We start from the raw sequence: 18653 nt of genomic DNA on the forward strand, positions 1-18653 counted from the left end.
TCACTGTCAGCAACTTAGAGACTCATCAAATCCTGTAATCCCAGAATTCTGATATACTGCCATTTCTAGTCTCCCGGCCCCTTTTCCAGTGTGTAGAACTAAAAATTGCAAGCTTCTAGGTATTTGGTATTTTGGTGACTATTCGCATTCCGAATCTATGTAGTGTTCACAACTTAAATCACTTTATTAGCATAAACTTAGGTGTTAAAGGACTCAATATTAATAATAAAATACACTCCTACTCAGGGAATTCCAAAGGTTTAGGAGCTCTGTGAAAGGAATGGAGACAATGATTAAAAACATGTTATATTATTCCACAACTTCTTTAGTTACAGACAAAATGTTTTAATGTACTTGGACTGACATAACGCAATACTACTGGGTGGGTTAAAAAATAAAAATTAATTTCTCATAGGTCAGGAGGCTGGGAAGTCTAAAATGACCATGCCTGCATATTTGGTTCTTTGTAGGGGCTTCATTCTTGGCTCATGGATGGACACCTTTCTGTGTACTTACATGGCCTTCCCTCAGCATACGTGTGTAGAGCAAGCAAGCAAGTTCTGTAAGGTCTCTTCTTATAAAAATATTAATCCCATTGAAAGGGTCTCACACTCATAGTCTCACCTAAACTTAGTTCTTTCAAAGGCCCTGTCTCCAAAACCATCACACTGGGAATTAGAATTTTGATGTAAGAATGTTGGTGGGGTTTTAAGGAATGTGGAGACTCAATTCAGTCCATAGTCTGAACCTAAAGACAATTTTCATATCCTGGTATATTATTTATGATTTTTCTTTTGGAAATTGGCTGTTCAGATCTTTTGTCCTTTTTCTCTTTTTTTCCTTTTTATGTACTAATTTGTATTTTACTAAGTTTTTTTAAGTTTATTTCTTCCATGATATGAAAAAATATTCCCAACAGGGTGTTGACACCACTCTCTAGCTCTGGTTTAGTCAGCCCCAGATCATTCCTGTGCCCAATGTAATCAGGGAGGTCTCTGTATGTGAACCTGGAACCTTCCCATGTGGGTCAGCTTTGCGGAGCATTGTGTTTCACTGCTGGGCTGGGGAATGGTTCCCTGTAACATTTTGAGATGTCCTCTTTTATTAGGAATATGCACGCTTTGCTATCTAGATTGGAACATTTTTTCTACTGGTTTTGCCATTTGCATCTTTATTTCTTCATTTGTTTTTTAAAAGCTAGATATCTACCTATTTTTTTTTCTCAAATTGTTATATGAATCTTATGCTTATATGTTTAAACACATATTTGATTTCATTTTATATTTTCTTATTTATGTTTTATTATTATACATCTTTGTGGGGCATGATATAGTTTTTCAAAGCATGTATGCAGTGTAAAATAATCAAATCAGGGATATTACCATATTCGTCATCTTCACACTGAATATTGTACTCTGTTGTGCACCTTTGATTTTCATTTTTGTTTTTTTCAGCAAAATTATGATTTGTTTTAAAAACATTTTTTTAGAGAAAGTTTTGCTATAGGGTTTGCTGGAGAGACAGAGAGAGACAGAAAATTTTTAGAGAGAGTTTTGCTATAGGGCTTGCTGGAGAGACAGAGAGAGGCAGAAAGTAAGAAATAACCAGCCCCCCCCCCCCAAAAAAAAAGAGGGATGGCCATGCTGCAACCCCTTCTCCTCTATTCTTCCCTTGGAATCTTCGGTGCACAAACATGTGCCTAGCATGTTTTAAGCTGCTGGGTCTGGGACTTGAACCAGTCCACTATGTGGGCATCCAGTGACATAACCATTATGCCATCTCCTGATCTGAATTTTTTTTTTTTTTAATTTTCCACAGGGCATGTTCACACACTGGAGAGAGAGATGGAGAGACAGAGACAGAGAGAGTGAGAAAGCATCCCTCAGAGGAGATGGTCACACCACAATCCCTTCTTCTCCATTCTCCTCTCAGGATTTTGAACATGCATTCAAATACACTGGGCTTGGCATGTTTTTCAAGCTGCTGGATCTGCGCACTGGTCTTGGCATGTTTTTCAAGCTGCTGGATCTGCAATTTGAACTACACAGTTGGTCATATGGGATCAAGCTACCTAAACCACCATGTTATTGCCTGGTCCATGATGTTCTTAACTACTTTAACTCTTTAACCCATCTAAATTTATATGTTACTAATCATTTTGTATCTGTGAATCTACTAATAACTATGAGTTGTACTCCATAACTTGGAAACAAGAAGATTCTTTCACCTCAGTGGTTGTTTATCATATTAGTCTATGAATTGTATAGTTATACTTTCTTTTTTCAAACAAAACACACATAAACAAATAAATTATCAAAACAAATAATTACAATTTTTGTCAAGTAATAAAAGATTTTTTTCCTAAAATAACGCTATAATTTCAACATTCAGTTTAATATTGATATTTTAATGAATTTATCCTACAGGTAATTGACAAAAGTTCAAAAAGCAAAGCATTATAATATTTTTTTAACCTTGTTGGCACCATGCTGGTTTTTCATACTGCATTTTTCATTCTTCTTTAGTGTCTATTCTGCTCTAGCAGTTTTAGCCGATATGTGTGGATCATCAGGCTCACTGCCTTTCCATTGACATTAATGGTGCTTAGAAATGTGATGTGATTACTAAATCTTTTCTATAAACTGGTACAAATGTACATTCTGTATAACACAGAGAGAACTTTAAAATATTCACTCAGCAAAAGTGACTTGGAAAGTGAGTTTTGCCTTAGTGCAATCAAGGGCCAGAAATTCACAGTTAAAGATTAGACTTGCAAAATTGAAACACAATAGGATACTGAGCAGATAGCACTAAGGTGGCACCCCATTGAGACTAGGTGCAGGGGGCTTTGAACTCTGGTTGTAAACTTGTGTTGACTTTACTCAGAACCTGCATTTTTATGTTCTGAATCTTCTGATGTGAATTTTCTTTCTCATTTTACCCTATTTAAATTAATAAGAAACCTTGCTGTGATATGCCTGAGGCCTATTCTATGTCTAGTTCAGTAAAGCTAAACCTGTGATTCTTTTAATTTATTTTATTTTTTAATTTATAATTCTAGGGATGTTACTGTAAATTACTCTAGTTTCATGACTTTTTAAGGCTTTTATGAGAATCTTTTCAAGTAATTCTGTTTTTCAGGTGGAGAATGACTAACTTCCCCAATCTCAGGGCTTCCTGGAGACTATGTGTTGCCCCACTAGATGTTTAGCTTAGATATACTTTTTCCACACTTGGATTTGCTGCAATTTAACTTATATCCACTCCTCTGGTGGAATATTGTTTGGTTAGTCTACTTAATTGTTGTCCATTGTTGTCTCAATATCCTTTTGTTTTTTGTGCTGATCTGTCAATGCCTTGACAATTTGGTCTTGTTATTTGCTTTCCTATGAGTCTGAATTTAGCTTCTCTCATTTACCTGATATCTCATTCATCAAGCCTTGTTTATTGCATGGACTCATCTTTCTTTTGCCTAAAAAGTTCTAGTCATAAATGCAGGCCCCTTTGACCTAATCATGGTTTTAGTGGCCAATCTTAACTCATCATTTTAAAGATATTTTAACCGCCTAATACTTTTAGCAATGGTTCTCAATCTCAGAAGATCAGATGACTAGGATCTTCAAGGGAGGTGATAAGAATCCTGACATTTTCAGAAATATTTATCCATCTAATGAAAATGATAAATTTCAATGTGGTACTTTCAGATCCAAACTTCTAATTATTTTCTCTTTGAAAGTAAAAATAAGAAAAACAAATTATTACTTATTGTAATTTAGTGTAGAAAATATTCAGAAAATGAATATCATATAGTTAGTGGAGAAGAACATTATTGAATAGATCCTTTATCATCTTTTAAAAAATGTTTGCATCCACTAACCTTCAGAATCATTAATAGCATTTAAGTTTTATTCTTAATTCAAATTCAGATCTAATGGACTTTCATCTATTGCCCACAGTGTGTTCCTTGTCTTTTTTTCTTCCTTCTTTCTAGATATCTAGAAATTTACTTACGGGCTTTTTTTACTTCTTCAAAAAGGAAGTCACATATCCTCTGGAAACACACGTTTGTCCCTTTGATAACTGCTTGCCTATTAAAAAATCACTCTTTTTTTTTTGGAGGGGTTTTTGCTATAGGGCACATGCGCTCCCCAGCGAGAGAGGTCTGAATTTAGCTTCTCTCATTTACCTGATATCTCATTCATCAAGCCTTGTTTATTGCATGGACTCATCTTTCTTTTGCCTAAAAAGTTCTAGTCATAAATGCAGGCCCCTTTGACCTAATCATGGTTTTAGTGGCCAATCTTAACTCATCATTTTAAAGATATTTTAACCGCCTAATACTTTTAGCAATGGTTCTCAATCTCAGAAGATCAGATGACTAGGATCTTCAAGGGAGGTGATAAGAATCCTGACATTTTCAGAAATATTTATCCATCTAATGAAAATGATAAATTTCAATGTGGTACTTTCAGATCCAAACTTCTAATTATTTTCTCTTTGAAAGTAAAAATAAGAAAAACAAATTATTACTTATTGTAATTTAGTGTAGAAAATATTCAGAAAATGAATATCATATAGTTAGTGGAGAAGAACATTATTGAATAGATCCTTTATCATCTTTTAAAAAATGTTTGCATCCACTAACCTTCAGAATCATTAATAGCATTTAAGTTTTATTCTTAATTCAAATTCAGATCTAATGGACTTTCATCTATTGCCCACAGTGTGTTCCTTGTCTTTTTTTCTTCCTTCTTTCTAGATATCTAGAAATTTACTTACGGGCTTTTTTTACTTCTTCAAAAAGGAAGTCACATATCCTCTGGAAACACACGTTTGTCCCTTTGATAACTGCTTGCCTATTAAAAAATCACTCTTTTTTTTTTTGGAGAGGTTTTTGCTATAGGGCACATGCGCTCACCAGAGAGAGAGAAAGAGAGAGAGAGAGACAGACAGACAGACAGAAAGTGAGAAATCACCCCCCAAGGGGATGGCCACGCCACAATCCCTTCTCCTCCATTCTCCTCTTGGGATCTTGGGCACACATGCACACGCACCCTGCGTGCGTTTAAGCCACCGGATCCAGGACTCGAACGAACCATGGTCAACTACATGCGAGTCCAGTGACATAGCCATTACGCTAACTGCTGGTTCCAAAAAAATCACTCTGAAATTACACATGTATGTATGTAAGACTCAGGGTTAAAGTCATCCTGAAAAGGTGGGACAGTTAGGAAAGAAAATAGTCAGTAGGTTAAAGATATCAGTAGATGGAGATCAGGTAAGAAGAACTAGGATTAACTGGGAATTGATTTAAGAAATAAAGGAGTGATAAGGTCAGGAAAGGCCTGTAAGAAAGAAATAATTCAAGGTTTTGAGGAGCAGAGTATTTCTTCCAGCAACAGTGAAAATGTATGGTCTCTGCTGTTCCCTCCCAGACTTTGATCTGCTGAAAGCAGGTAGTGGGCAACTAACTGATCTAAAGCCAGCCGGTGGTATATTGTAGATATTATTTATACTTTTGGTTCTACTTTTCTCTCCTGAATAATTTGATTCATGTAATGGTCTTTTATTAGTGTAATGTGGTCCTCTTTAGGGACTTGACACTTTTGCTATCTGAAAGCCACAACTGGTCTTTGACGTTTTTCCTTTATAACATCAATAGTTTGCCTTAAACCCTGTAATATTTGGGAGAGTATATTGCAGGTTAAAGAGGAGACGTATAACTAAATATTTAGATAGAGGTCTAGCTGTTAATTCTGAAAGTGAAGACAGGGATGGAGACAAAGTCTTTGGCAACTGCTTTTTTTCCTAAATTAGAGATAAGCAAAGAAATGTGACTGTAATAATCTAAACTGGCTACACATGAACTTTGTCCCTTCTATTGTAGAAAAGGCATTCAGCATAATTGTTGGTGCTTGCTTTAGTTTGCCCAAAGGCTGAGATTTACTGACTGTAATAAGGCTTCTTTCTCCTACCCTGTCATGACTGACTGCCATCTTAAAGTTTACACTAATGATAAAACTTCAGGGGACAGCAGGAAGAAGTGTTCTTACACAAGAAGAAAAGCATTAGCTCAGTCAACTCATTGCTTGAGATATATACATGTGTGTACACATGTGTGCATGTATGGATGTTTGTATGTATGTAAGTGGCCAATGTGAGTAAGAACAAAAAGCAAAGTCTTTTATTATCAACAAGTAGATGTGTTATCTGAGGGCTGAGAGAGCTTTTGGCACAACATAGTGGCTTTGAAGAATTTGTAACCCCAAAGGCCTACTCCCTGTTTTTAAGAATTAGTTACACAAAAGCTCAAAGTCTAAAATCTGGACAAAGTTAAAATTCTCAGAACTAAACATTATGACGGTTGGAAATTATTTATGTGAGGAATAAACTGGGACTGTTATCACCAAATCCTAACAAAGCAGTCACTGTGCTATAGATTATAAGGTAGATCATGCCAAAGTGAATTAACTCACCACAAACCTGTACATAACTGTTTCAGAAGACACATGTATTTTTTTTTTTTAAATCAACCTCACACACCAAGGAACTAACCTATGAGCAAGAGAAAAAAAAAAATTTCAAGACCTCGGGACAATGGGACTACATAAAGAATGGTTTATACAATTAATTTAAAACAAAAAGCTCAAACTTAAAGATGCTTTCCTCTTTCTGTCATTTCCTAATAATTCTTTCCAGTCCCAGACTTGAATTTTTAAGTCCTCATTGGCATTTTACTTGGGTGGGGTTTGCTAATGTTGCTAACATGATATGCGCTAATGTCACTCACCATTTTCATCTTACAATTTGGCTCCTCCTCCTTATTCTTGCTGATGGCTTCCAATATTCTTTTTCAGTCACAGAAGCTCAAGACCTCTGAGTGTTCTTTGATTTATCTCTCTCTTTCCTCCATTACCAATGATTCATCAGGGCCTGTCAATGCTTTCTCCCTACTGTCTTACATCGCCTTTGCCTCTCGTACATTACCCCAGCCCTAGTTAACAGTCTTATTACTGCTTACCTAAACTACTGCTATAACTCTTCTCCCTGCCTCCAGTCTTGCTTCTAATCTACTCATTCTGCATTCGCCTGCCAAATTAATCTTCCTAAAGTACAGCTTTGATTATGTCACCCCTGCTCAATAACCTTCAAATCCCTCTTCTTTGCCTACCAAATAAAGTTCAAACTTTCTAGCCTTTAATATTATGACCTAGGCTCCTTTTAAGAGTTTAGCATTAATATTTTTCTCTTTTTAAAACTCTAGCCAAATTGAGAAAGTCTACATTCTGTGAAGCTTACTTTCACTAGAGGTGATATTTTCTACCTAGAAAAAAATTATTAAAATGCTCTCTATTTTTAGAAATCCTTGAGGCCAGCAGGTGGTATTGTAGTTAAGGTTTTGGATTCCCAAGTGGTCAACTACATGGGAGTCCCCACCCCCGAAATTCTATTATTCATCTACTAAATAAAAATAATTAACCTCCATTACTCTTCAAGCAATGAGTGATGCATAGCATTATCCAAACTTCTTTCACAGATTACAGAAGAGATACCCAGACATTCAAAATGTAAGACACTGTACTGGATGGTGATCAGCATCACAGGAAAGATTAAAAGAAGATTTTCTTAAATTTTCAAATAAATAGAAGTACACTGCTCCTCACAGTCAACAAATAATAAAGATCTACCAGGAAAATGTGCTCAGGCCTGGAGTTTCATGGATAAAAATCAGGTTTCCCATCTGGAAGATCCAGAGCAAGAATATGAGTAGAGACCTGCATAGCATATGTCTAAATATTTAGGAATTAGACTGTTATATAAAGTATGTTCTATCATCATTTCTTTATAAGTATAACTTCACAATGACCTGAGATTCCAGATTAAAATTGAGAATTCTTAGGTGGAAACGTGGTTATTCTGGATTCCCACATAGCCAATCATAGTTTGAGTCCCAGACCTGGCAATTTGCTTTCTCACTTTTTCTCTCTTTCTCTGGTGAGTGCACAGGACCTGTCACAAATTAGAAGTAATAATAATAATAATTTTTAAAAAATTAGAATTCTTACACTTTTCAGATTTTTTCATACTTGCCCCTGGTTTCTCGCCTACACTGCTTATCTTTTTCAGTCTTTTTCTCTTCCTTCTTTATTTCTTTTTCTTTCTTTCCTTCCTTTCTCTTTCTTCTTTCTTTGTCATGATCTTCTTGCTTCAGTTTCCCGAGTAGCTGGGACCACAGGCATATTCCATCGCCCTTGACCTTTTTTTAGGATCACTGTGTTGCCCAGGCTAGCCTTGAACTTGAGATGCTCTTGCTTCAGCCTCCTTGAGTTATTGGGACTGAAAGCATATGCCACCATGCCCAGCCTTTAGGTTGGACTGACAATTGAACCTGAGCCTCCCATGTGGTCCCAACCTGCAGAATACAGAGTCTTAGCAGTATGTGCAATGGTGACTGGACCTCACCCTTTCTTTTTCTACCTTTTGCTCCAAACCTTAATTTATGAACCCTCCAATGCATTTTTGTAACAGTCTAACCTTTATGTACAAGCTCTTTTACTGAAAGCAAAAGTTACCTTGATGAGCTGAGAAGGGCTTTTTTCTTAGTTTTTTGGCATAGGGCTTGTGCACTCACCGAAGAGACAGAGAGAAAGTAAGAGGGAAAGTGAGGAATCATCCCTGCCCTGGAAGGATGGCCATGCCACAATCCCTTTTCCTCCATTATCCTCTTAGGATATGGAGTACTCATGCACATGCACCTGGCATGATTTTCAAGCCATTGGGTCTGTACCAGATGCTGCATTATGAAACTCATACCCGGTGTATGTTCTTGCATGTCAAAAATCCCCATAGGAAAATGTAAGAGAAGTGGTTGTGGCATGGCCATGCTTTCTGGGGGGTGATTTCTTACATTTTTGTGTCTGTCTCTCACTGTCTTTCTGGCAAGCACATCTGCCCTATAGCAAATATCTCTTTATTTAAAAAAGAAAATAGAAACTCAGGGCTTGCTTTTAAAGTGATGCATGGTTTTTTTGTCATTTTGAGGTGTCTTTTGCCATGCAGAAACTTCTTAGTCTGATGCAATCCCATTTGTCTATTTTGGAGATCATCCACTGTGCTTTGAGGATCTTATTTAAGAAGTCTTTTCCTACTCCAATGTCTCCCAGAGTTTCCCTAGTGTTTTTCAGGAGCAGTTTTATTGTTTGAGGTCTTAGATTTAGATCTTTGATCCACTTTGACTTGATTTTTGTCAAAGGTGAGAGGTAGGGGTTCAGATTCATCTTTCTGCAAGTGTAAATCCAGTTTTTCCAGCACCATTTATTGAAGGGGTTTTCATTTTCCCACTGGATTGACTGGTAGCCCTTGTCAAAAGTCAGTTGACTGTATGTTTGGGAATTTATTTCTGGGGACTCTATTCTGTTCCATTGGTCCATGTGTCTGTTTCTGTGCCAGTACCATGCTGTTTTGATTAACACAGCTTTGTAGTATATTTTTGGGTCAGGGAGTGAGATTCCGCCCACTCCACTTTTCCTCTGCAGAATTGCTTTGGCAATACGGGGTCTTTTATGATTCCAGACAAACTTTATGATTGTCTTTTCTAGATCTGTGAAGAATGTGTCTAGTACTTTGATTGGCATTGCATCAAATATGTAGATTAATTTGGGTAGAATTGCTATTTCAATTATATTAATTCTTCCAATCCAGGAACATGGACTATCCTTCCACTTTTTTGTGTCATTTTCAATTTCATTTTTTGCTTCTCATAGTTTTCCTTGTGGAGGTTTTTAACTTCTTTAGTTAGATTTATTCCCAAGTATCTTATACTTTTTGTGGCTATGGTAAATGGAATAACTTTTTTCAGTTGTATCTCAGTTTGCCAGTTGTTTGTATATAAAAATGCTATGTATTTCTGTATATTGATTTTGTATCCTGCAACTTTACTGTATTCATGCATTACTTCCAGAAATTTTTTTCATGGAAACCATTGGGTCTTCTATGTATACAATCTTGTCATTTGCGAATAGAGAGAGTTTCACCTCTTCTTTTCCTATTTGAATGCCTTTTATTTTTTCCTCTTTTCTTTTTCTTTTCTTTTCTTTTTTCTTTTTTTTTTTTTTGGAGAGGTTTTCGCTATAGGGTGTGTGCGCTCGACTGACAGACAGAGAGAGACATAGAGATAGAAAGCGAGAAATCACCCCCCCGGGGGGATGGTCACGCTGCAATCCCTTCTCCTCCATTCTCCTCTTGGGATCTTGGGCACGCACGCACACGCGCCCGGTGTGAGTTTTAAGCCACCAGGTCCAGGATGTGAACCGTGGTCGACTACGTGGGAGTCCAGCGACATAGCCATTACGCTAACTGCTGGTTCCCATATTTTTTCCTCTTTTCTGATTGCATTGGCAAAGACTTCCAGTACTGTATTGAAAAAGAGTGGAGAAAGTGGGCATCCTTGTCGTATACTCATTTTTAGTGGAAAAGCTTTCAGCTTTTTCCCAGTGAGGATGATGTTCACTGTGGGTTTTTCATAGATAGCTTTTATTGTGTTGAGAAATGACCCTTCTATGCTGATTTTGTAAGCTATGCATCAGATAAGGGACTGATAACCAGAATTCACAAGGAACTCAAACAGCTGTTCCAAAAAAAGATCATCAATCCTTTTAAAAGATGGGAGAATGAGTTGAAAAAACCACTCTCTAAAGATGACATATGAATAGCTAAAAAGCATATGAAAAAATGCTCAACATCTGATCCAGCAATCCCACTCCTTGGTATCTACCCAAAGGACAGAAGAATACTTGGAAAAGTGCTTGTACATCAATCTTTATTGAGCCACTATTCACAATTGCCAAGTCATGGAAACAACCCAAATACCCATGAACAGATGAATGGATAGAAAAACTGTGGCACATATACTCTATGGATTACTATTTAGCCATAAAAAACAACAAGCTTTTGACAGGTAGTGGATGAATATGGAAGATTTACTGCTGAGTAAAGCAAGACAGGATATGAAGGAGAGACATTGTATGTCCCCACTTAATATATACCGAGTGTCCGCACTCTTATGACTGAAACTGATTGACTAAAAGATATAGAAACACAGTAAATGGTTGTGAATATCAGATATAGTGTATGTGAAAGCAGGGTTTGAGGAAGGACATTTAGAAGAAAAATAGGGAGGCAAAGCATTAATGGGACAAAGAAATATGGTATTATTTATTGAAGATATTTTATAGTTTTATCAAATGGACTGGGGAGAAGTGTTCACCTGTTGAAATATTCATTTTGTAAGCTAAATAATGTGATTGAATATATAAAAGAAAATGAAATTTAAAAAGTGGAAAAAAAAGTGATGCATGAGGGGGCAGCAGATGGCATAGTGGTAAAAGCTCTGGTTTCCTACATGGCTGACTATGGTTCAAGGCCTGGACCTAGTGGCTTGCTTTTCACTCCTGGAATGTGTGTGTGCATGCTCAAAATCCCAGGAGTAGAATAAAGAAGGGATTACAGTGTGACCACCCCCTGGGGGTGGTTTCTCACTTTTCCTCTCACCATCTCTCTCTCCAGTGAGTACACATGCCCTATAGAAAAAACCTTAAAAAACATAAACTTAAAGAAATACATTGGCCCAAGGGATTTGAAAGTTGTGATATAGTTTGGACACTAAGAAACTGACTCTGAAGAATGAGTGACTTCTTCAGGACTCATGGCAATTAGTTGCAACTGTGGGACTGGAATACAAGCATTTGGATGCCTTTTTCTCCTCATGCATGATGTGCATTATGAAAAATATTAATCAGAAATTGTCATTAAGATTAGTATAGTGGGGTATGGATAGTGGTGTAGTAGTAAAGCACAGTCTGTAGTAGTAAAGCACAACAGAGTGCAATCTGCAAGGCCGACCCAAGGGGCAAGTGTCTAGGTTCACTTCTGGAGTCTTGCCTGAGTACGCCAGGCATGCACATGTCCGTGATCTGGGGCTGACTGTGACTGCGAGTGGGACGCAGCATCAAAACTTTGTTTAGAGTGCAGTCTCTCTATCTCTTTATCTCTCTGCTTTTCCTCACTCATGGAATAAGTAAACTTTACAAAATATTATTTTAAATAATGGTGTAGCATTAATATCTTCAGTATCTGTAGATAGCAGTATTCACTTTCAACAATGCTGCAGTCATCTTGTGAAGTATGGTAGAATAAAGTCACATAAGGATGCTAAATTTATAAAGTGGAAGCTTTTTAGAAGAGTCTAATTTGTTCAAATCCATTATTGGCATACAATGAATATTTAGCCAGGTGTCCACAGTGTTGACATATAGTTTATCCAGAAGACAGAGGGATTATGTTGCAGCCGTTGTCTTCATAAAGATTTAGGGCTAATATTATTTACAATACCTGACCTCAATGTGTGTTTTGTATAGGGCATTACCGTGAACAAACATTGTCATGTTATAATGAATTTCTATAGCAAGACAGTGCTTAAAAGAATTTATAACACAAAAATATATTTAAGCATATTAAACACAGAGTGCTTGCCCTTGAAGATATCTATGTCTATATCTAATGTTTTCAAGTATTTAAATATATCTACTTGGGACCATTAGATGGCAGGGAACTGGTTCTCACATGGCTGACTTGGCAGTTCGAGTCTTAAATCTGGTGGCTTGAAACTCACACTGGGCACATGTGTATGCCCAAAGTCCTGAAAGGAGAATGAAGGAGGAGGCATTGCAGCATGTTCATCGCCCCAGGGGATGATTTCTCACTTCTCTTTCTCTCTGTCCAGTGAGCACAAACACTCTATAGCAAAAATTTAAAACAAACTAAATATACCTATTTAATGGAAGGCAGTGGAGAAACATAATACTTAGAATTGTAATGTCTAGAAGAGAATTTCAATACCTGTCCTATGACACTTGCTAAGTCACTGTTTTACTAAAAGAAAAAGCATAGTTGTATTTCATTGTTTCAAGCTATTACCTAGAGAAAATCAGATTAAAGCATTTGACAATGCATACACTTTGTGTTCAGAAAACATCAGGTGAAGGAAAGTTGGCAGTTGGAGGACATGATGTGGCAATCATTTCCAAGAGGGATATTTCCTTCTAGAATGTTAATACTCATTAGAGCATTTAGTCTAACAGTTGAATGTATAAACTGAACTCGCTATTTTACTTCTAACATCTTTGTTCAGATTTTCCTTGTCCTTGATAAGACTCATACTTCAGAGACTAGAAGATGGCTACAGAAGTACTTCTAAAACATGTAAACAAGACTAGAAAGTGAGGTGTCTGGATATTTCATCCAACTGAGTACTTGCAAGTCATTCTTTTTTTAAAAATTATTTTATTTAACTTTATTTATTTATTCATTCATTTATTTATTTCAATTTGACCAGAGAGGGGGAGGGAGAGACAGAGAGAGAGAGAGAGAGAGAGAGAGAGAGAGAAAGCTGACAGGTCCGGGACTCGCACTGCCGTTGGACATGTGAAAGTCCAGCATCCTTAACCACCTTAATCACCAAGTCACCTGACAGCCCCTCAAGTCGTTCTTATCCAGAATGAGTTTGTGAGATCTGTTAATTTTGAAAAGAATAAGCCTTAGTTTTGTTATTAATTTTGTCTAAATGATGCCAAAGTACATTAACAACAAAAATAGAAAGAAGTGGATTATTTGACAGAGTGTTCACATTTGTGATTTCAATAATTCTAACATATAGGTTCTAGAGTAAAGTGTCCCTAGGTTCTGCTTGAGTTTAAGGATTTTAAACTTTGTGTATCTTGAAACAAGGCCGCTGAAGTGTCATGCTAGAATGGAAATGACAGTAGAACGAATGCATTTCCAGGGCGTGTTTACAGCACACCTTGCAGAGACTGTGGCCCAGGGAAATAGAGCAGCACTCTTCAGGGATTCACAGGAGCATTGCTGCATATCCCTCTCCTCCCTCAAGCTGCAACCCTGTTTCCAGCTAGGTAACTGTTATCCTCAGGTCCCTTAGCTCAGCTTGCTCTCTCAGGTAGAAGACTGTGCACCTGCTGGGAAGTGGTTACATGAGCCTCAGGAGGCTCCTGTGCAAATCCAGGGGACTACTAATTGTGTCTTTACCCCATCTAACTTAAACACCTGCTTCCTTTTCACTTGGCTGATCTCCACCTATGCCTCAAGACTAATGGCTTTGGTATGATCTCATCATTTTCTGTTTCCTCCTGGTATGGCAATTAAATGATATCCTGGTATGCTATCTGCCACAGGCAAGAAGTCAACATCTATTTTGGACTTCATTGCTAACTATTCCAATATCAGAATTTGAAAAGACTTCTCCATAGGCATAATTCAAGGAAGATCAAGTTCAGATGTACCAGAACCAGCACTATTCATCTTTTTCTTTTTTAAAAATTATTTAATTTTATTTACTATTTTTTAAGAATTATTTTATTTGATCGTATTTATTTATATATTTAAATTTGACCAGAGAGAGAGATGGGGAGGAGGGGAAGTGAGAACGCAGAACGCAAGAAGCTAGGTCTGCAACTTGAACTCTGGCTGGCCATGTGGAAGTTCAGTGACCTTAAACACCATGCCACCTGCCAGCCCCACTATTATTATTATTATATTTTTAAGTTTGCTATAAGGCACATAATCGTATTTATTTATCTATTTAAATTTGACCAGAGAGAGAGATGGGGAGGAGGGGAAGTGAGAACGCAGAACGCAAGAAGCTAGGTCTGCAACTTGAACTCTGGCTGGCCATGTGGAAGTTCAGTGACCTTAAACACCATGCCACCTGCCAGCCCCACTATTATTATTATTATATTTTTAAGTTTGCTATAAGGCACATGCACTCAAGAGAGAGAGAGAGAATGAGAAAGAAAGTGAGAAAGCAAGTCACCAGATCTGGGACTTGACCCAAGGTTAGCCATGTGGGTGCCCACCACCTTAACCACCATATCACCATATCACCTCTGGCTCCAGCACTGTTCAAAACCCTGATTTAATTTTATTTTTAAAAATTAGATGTTAAGTGGGACTAGCAGTTAGCATAATGGCTATGTTGCTGGACTCCCATGTAGTCGACTGCGGTTCAAATCCTGGACCCGGCGGCTTAAACTCATGCCGGGCATGTGTGCGTGCGTGCCCAAGATCCCAAGAGGAGAATGGAAGAGAAGAGGGGTGATTTCTCGCTTTCTATCTCTCTGTCTCTCTCTGTCTTTCTGGCAAGCGCACACGCCCTATTGTGTAACCCTCTCTCTCACAACCTATCACTTGCCACTACTTAGAATAACCAATTTTTATCACAAATTAAGTGATCAATGCCCAACCGAACCAGCACTTATAGGTATCTGTCACTTGATGTGCAGCAAAGCCAAACACTGAGACTCCAGGATTGCAGAGGAAAAGAGAAAAGATTTTATTGCAGGGCAACAAACAAGAGGAATGGGAGATGAATCTCAATTCCACTTCCTTGTGTGTAAAGAGATAGGATCTTCTATTGGAGAATAACCTTCCAAGTCATCAGTTAGGTCTTTTGGTAAATGAAGAATTGAAACTGGTACAGTTCTGATCAGTTAATGAAAGTCATGGTCCTACTGGTTCATGAAATTTTCTATATAATTAGAGACTTGAACTTTTTGCACTGCTTATTTTGTTACAACCAGCATTATTGTTTCCTCCCTAATAGCTGTAATCAGATTGAAGTGACTCAGCGTTCTTGAGCACATGGGTCCTTCACTTATACTTGCATAACGGTAGTGCAAAAAAAATGTTAGTACTAGGTTTTTCTTAGGCTGGTTCTGCTGTTAACAATTCCTAAAAAAACATCTTGGGCAAATGGTTTTGTCATATATTAGACTGGGCCATGTGAGGGTTAAAGAGTAGTCATTTCTTACAGGAACAATTAGAAAAAGCTGAATGAACAAAAGTAGGTTATAGTTCAATAGGCAAGCAAGTAATATTTCAGTAAATCTACCCAAATGCATTCAATTTCAGCACTACCATTCTACAAATTACATTTTTGAACAACATGAGAAGTAGCTTAGTGACTAGTTGTCTCATCAAAGATGTATTTTTCAAGATTCTTTCATCTGTTACAATTGCAAAGTAAACCAAAACACGTGTAAAGGCAAAAGGAAAGGAAAGGTACCTCTCTAAATTGTGTCGGTGCTAAGAAAATGAAAAATAGCTTTGACTGTTCCCCACAGAAGTACTGCTCTGCTAAAGTGTAACATTGGGATTTACATAACTTAAGATGTAGGTAGGCAGCATGTGTATGGCCCCTGATATATTCATCTTGACCTCTTACAGGGTGTAATTGTTGAGAGAAGTGGGAATCACAGCTTTAAAGAGTCTTTGCCAGTGACAAGTTCCAGAGTGGCCTAAATCATAGAGGCGGAACTGTACACTGAACACCACGGGAACAAAGTCAGACCTGAATCAAAGCCTGGCATTATGTACCTGGGCAGTGGGTGGGGCCACTTGGCAGGAGAGTTTAATTTTATTTTTAAAAATTAGATGTTAAGTGGGACTAGCAGTTAGCATAATGGCTATGTTGCTGGACTCCCATGTAGTCGACTGCGGTTCAAATCCTGGACCCGGCGGCTTAAACTCATGCCGGGCATGTGTGCGTGCGTGCCCAAGATCCCAAGAGGAGAATGGAAGAGAAGAGGGGTGATTTCTCGCTTTCTATCTCTCTGTCTCTCTCTGTCTTTCTGGCAAGCGCACACGCCCTATTGTGTAACCCTCTAAAAAAAATTAGATGTTAAGTAATTTATGGTATAATTATGCATATAATAATTTCACATACAATAAGATGCAACACAGAGAAAAATTAAGTGATCAATGCCCAACCGAACCAGCACTTATAGGTATCTGTCACTTGATGTGCAGCAAAGCCAAACACTGAGACTCCAGGATTGCAGAGGAAAAGAGAAAAGATTTTATTGCAGGGCAACAAACAAGAGGAATGGGAGATGAATCTCAATTCCACTTCCTTGTGTGTAAAGAGATAGGATCTTCTATTGGAGAATAACCTTCCAAGTCATCAGTTAGGTCTTTTGGTAAATGAAGAATTGAAACTGGTACAGTTCTGATCAGTTAATGAAAGTCATGGTCCTACTGGTTCATGAAATTTTCTATATAATTAGAGACTTGAACTTTTTGCACTGCTTATTTTGTTACAACCAGCATTATTGTTTCCTCCCTAATAGCTGTAATCAGATTGAAGTGACTCAGCGTTCTTGAGCACATGGGTCCTTCACTTATACTTGCATAACGGTAGTGCAAAAAAAATGTTAGTACTAGGTTTTTCTTAGGCTGGTTCTGCTGTTAACAATTCCTAAAAAAACATCTTGGGCAAATGGTTTTGTCATATATTAGACTGGGCCATGTGAGGGTTAAAGAGTAGTCATTTCTTACAGGAACAATTAGAAAAAGCTGAATGAACAAAAGTAGGTTATAGTTCAATAGGCAAGCAAGTAATATTTCAGTAAATCTACCCAAATGCATTCAATTTCAGCACTACCATTCTACAAATTACATTTTTGAACAACATGAGAAGTAGCTTAGTGACTAGTTGTCTCATCAAAGATGTATTTTTCAAGATTCTTTCATCTGTTACAATTGCAAAGTAAACCAAAACACGTGTAAAGGCAAAAGGAAAGGAAAGGTACCTCTCTAAATTGTGTCGGTGCTAAGAAAATGAAAAATAGCTTTGACTGTTCCCCACAGAAGTACTGCTCTGCTAAAGTGTAACATTGGGATTTACATAACTTAAGATGTAGGTAGGCAGCATGTGTATGGCCCCTGATATATTCATCTTGACCTCTTACAGGGTGTAATTGTTGAGAGAAGTGGGAATCACAGCTTTAAAGAGTCTTTGCCAGTGACAAGTTCCAGAGTGGCCTAAATCATAGAGGCGGAACTGTACACTGAACACCACGGGAACAAAGTCAGACCTGAATCAAAGCCTGGCATTATGTACCTGGGCAGTGGGTGGGGCCACTTGGCAGGAGAGTCTTTACTTGTACATGACCTAACTTTAGGGTACAAATGGCCTTTAAGTTTCTGAAGATGTTTAAGCACAAAAAGAAGAAAGCCTGTATTCACCTATCACCCTGAGCAAAGATTTCGCAGATGAAACCACGGGTGTTTTACTCAAAAGAACACGAGGGGAAGACTCAAGTCAGTTCTATGTTTCATTTGTTCCTCATAAAAGTCTCTAGTCAAGGACATTCTTAGACCTTTATAGATTTTATACAACGTTCAGTGTTTAAAAGAAGTTTTTCATTGCTTCTTTCTATTCTTAGACATTTATACGTAATCCAATTAAGCTTAACAAGTATAAGTATGCTATACACTGTACACTATGTATCCCAAATGTAGGTTTATAAATACTTAAACATTTTTACTAACAATATGTTTGAGGTTTTCATTTATTACAGCTTAATAATTGTATGCCTTAACCTCATTTTTTCTGCAAAGAAAATCCTTCAGTAGCAAAAACTCAAAAATTATGAATTAAACTGTCTCCTGGATTCCAAGAGAGAAAATGAAATTAAAAGCTCAAAATAGAGAAACATTATGTGAAAGAATTTGTGTTACATATTATTACCAATTAAACATTTGTTGCACTTAAATAATTATTAAAATATGATAATTCTATA

At 37.3% G+C, this 18653-nt stretch overlaps 1 pseudogene; it reads right to left on the minus strand.

Moving 5' to 3' along the window:
* Window positions 1–6190: 6190 nt before the first annotated feature.
* LOC102475582 (alpha-2-macroglobulin-like protein 1) overlaps window positions 6191–18653 on the minus strand; it is a 40096-nt pseudogene continuing 27633 nt past the window's right edge.

This window comes from Tupaia chinensis, unplaced genomic scaffold, assembly GCF_000334495.1.
Source record: "Tupaia chinensis unplaced genomic scaffold, TupChi_1.0 Scaffold000654_1, whole genome shotgun sequence".
NCBI classification, from domain to species: Eukaryota; Metazoa; Chordata; class Mammalia; order Scandentia; family Tupaiidae; genus Tupaia; species Tupaia belangeri.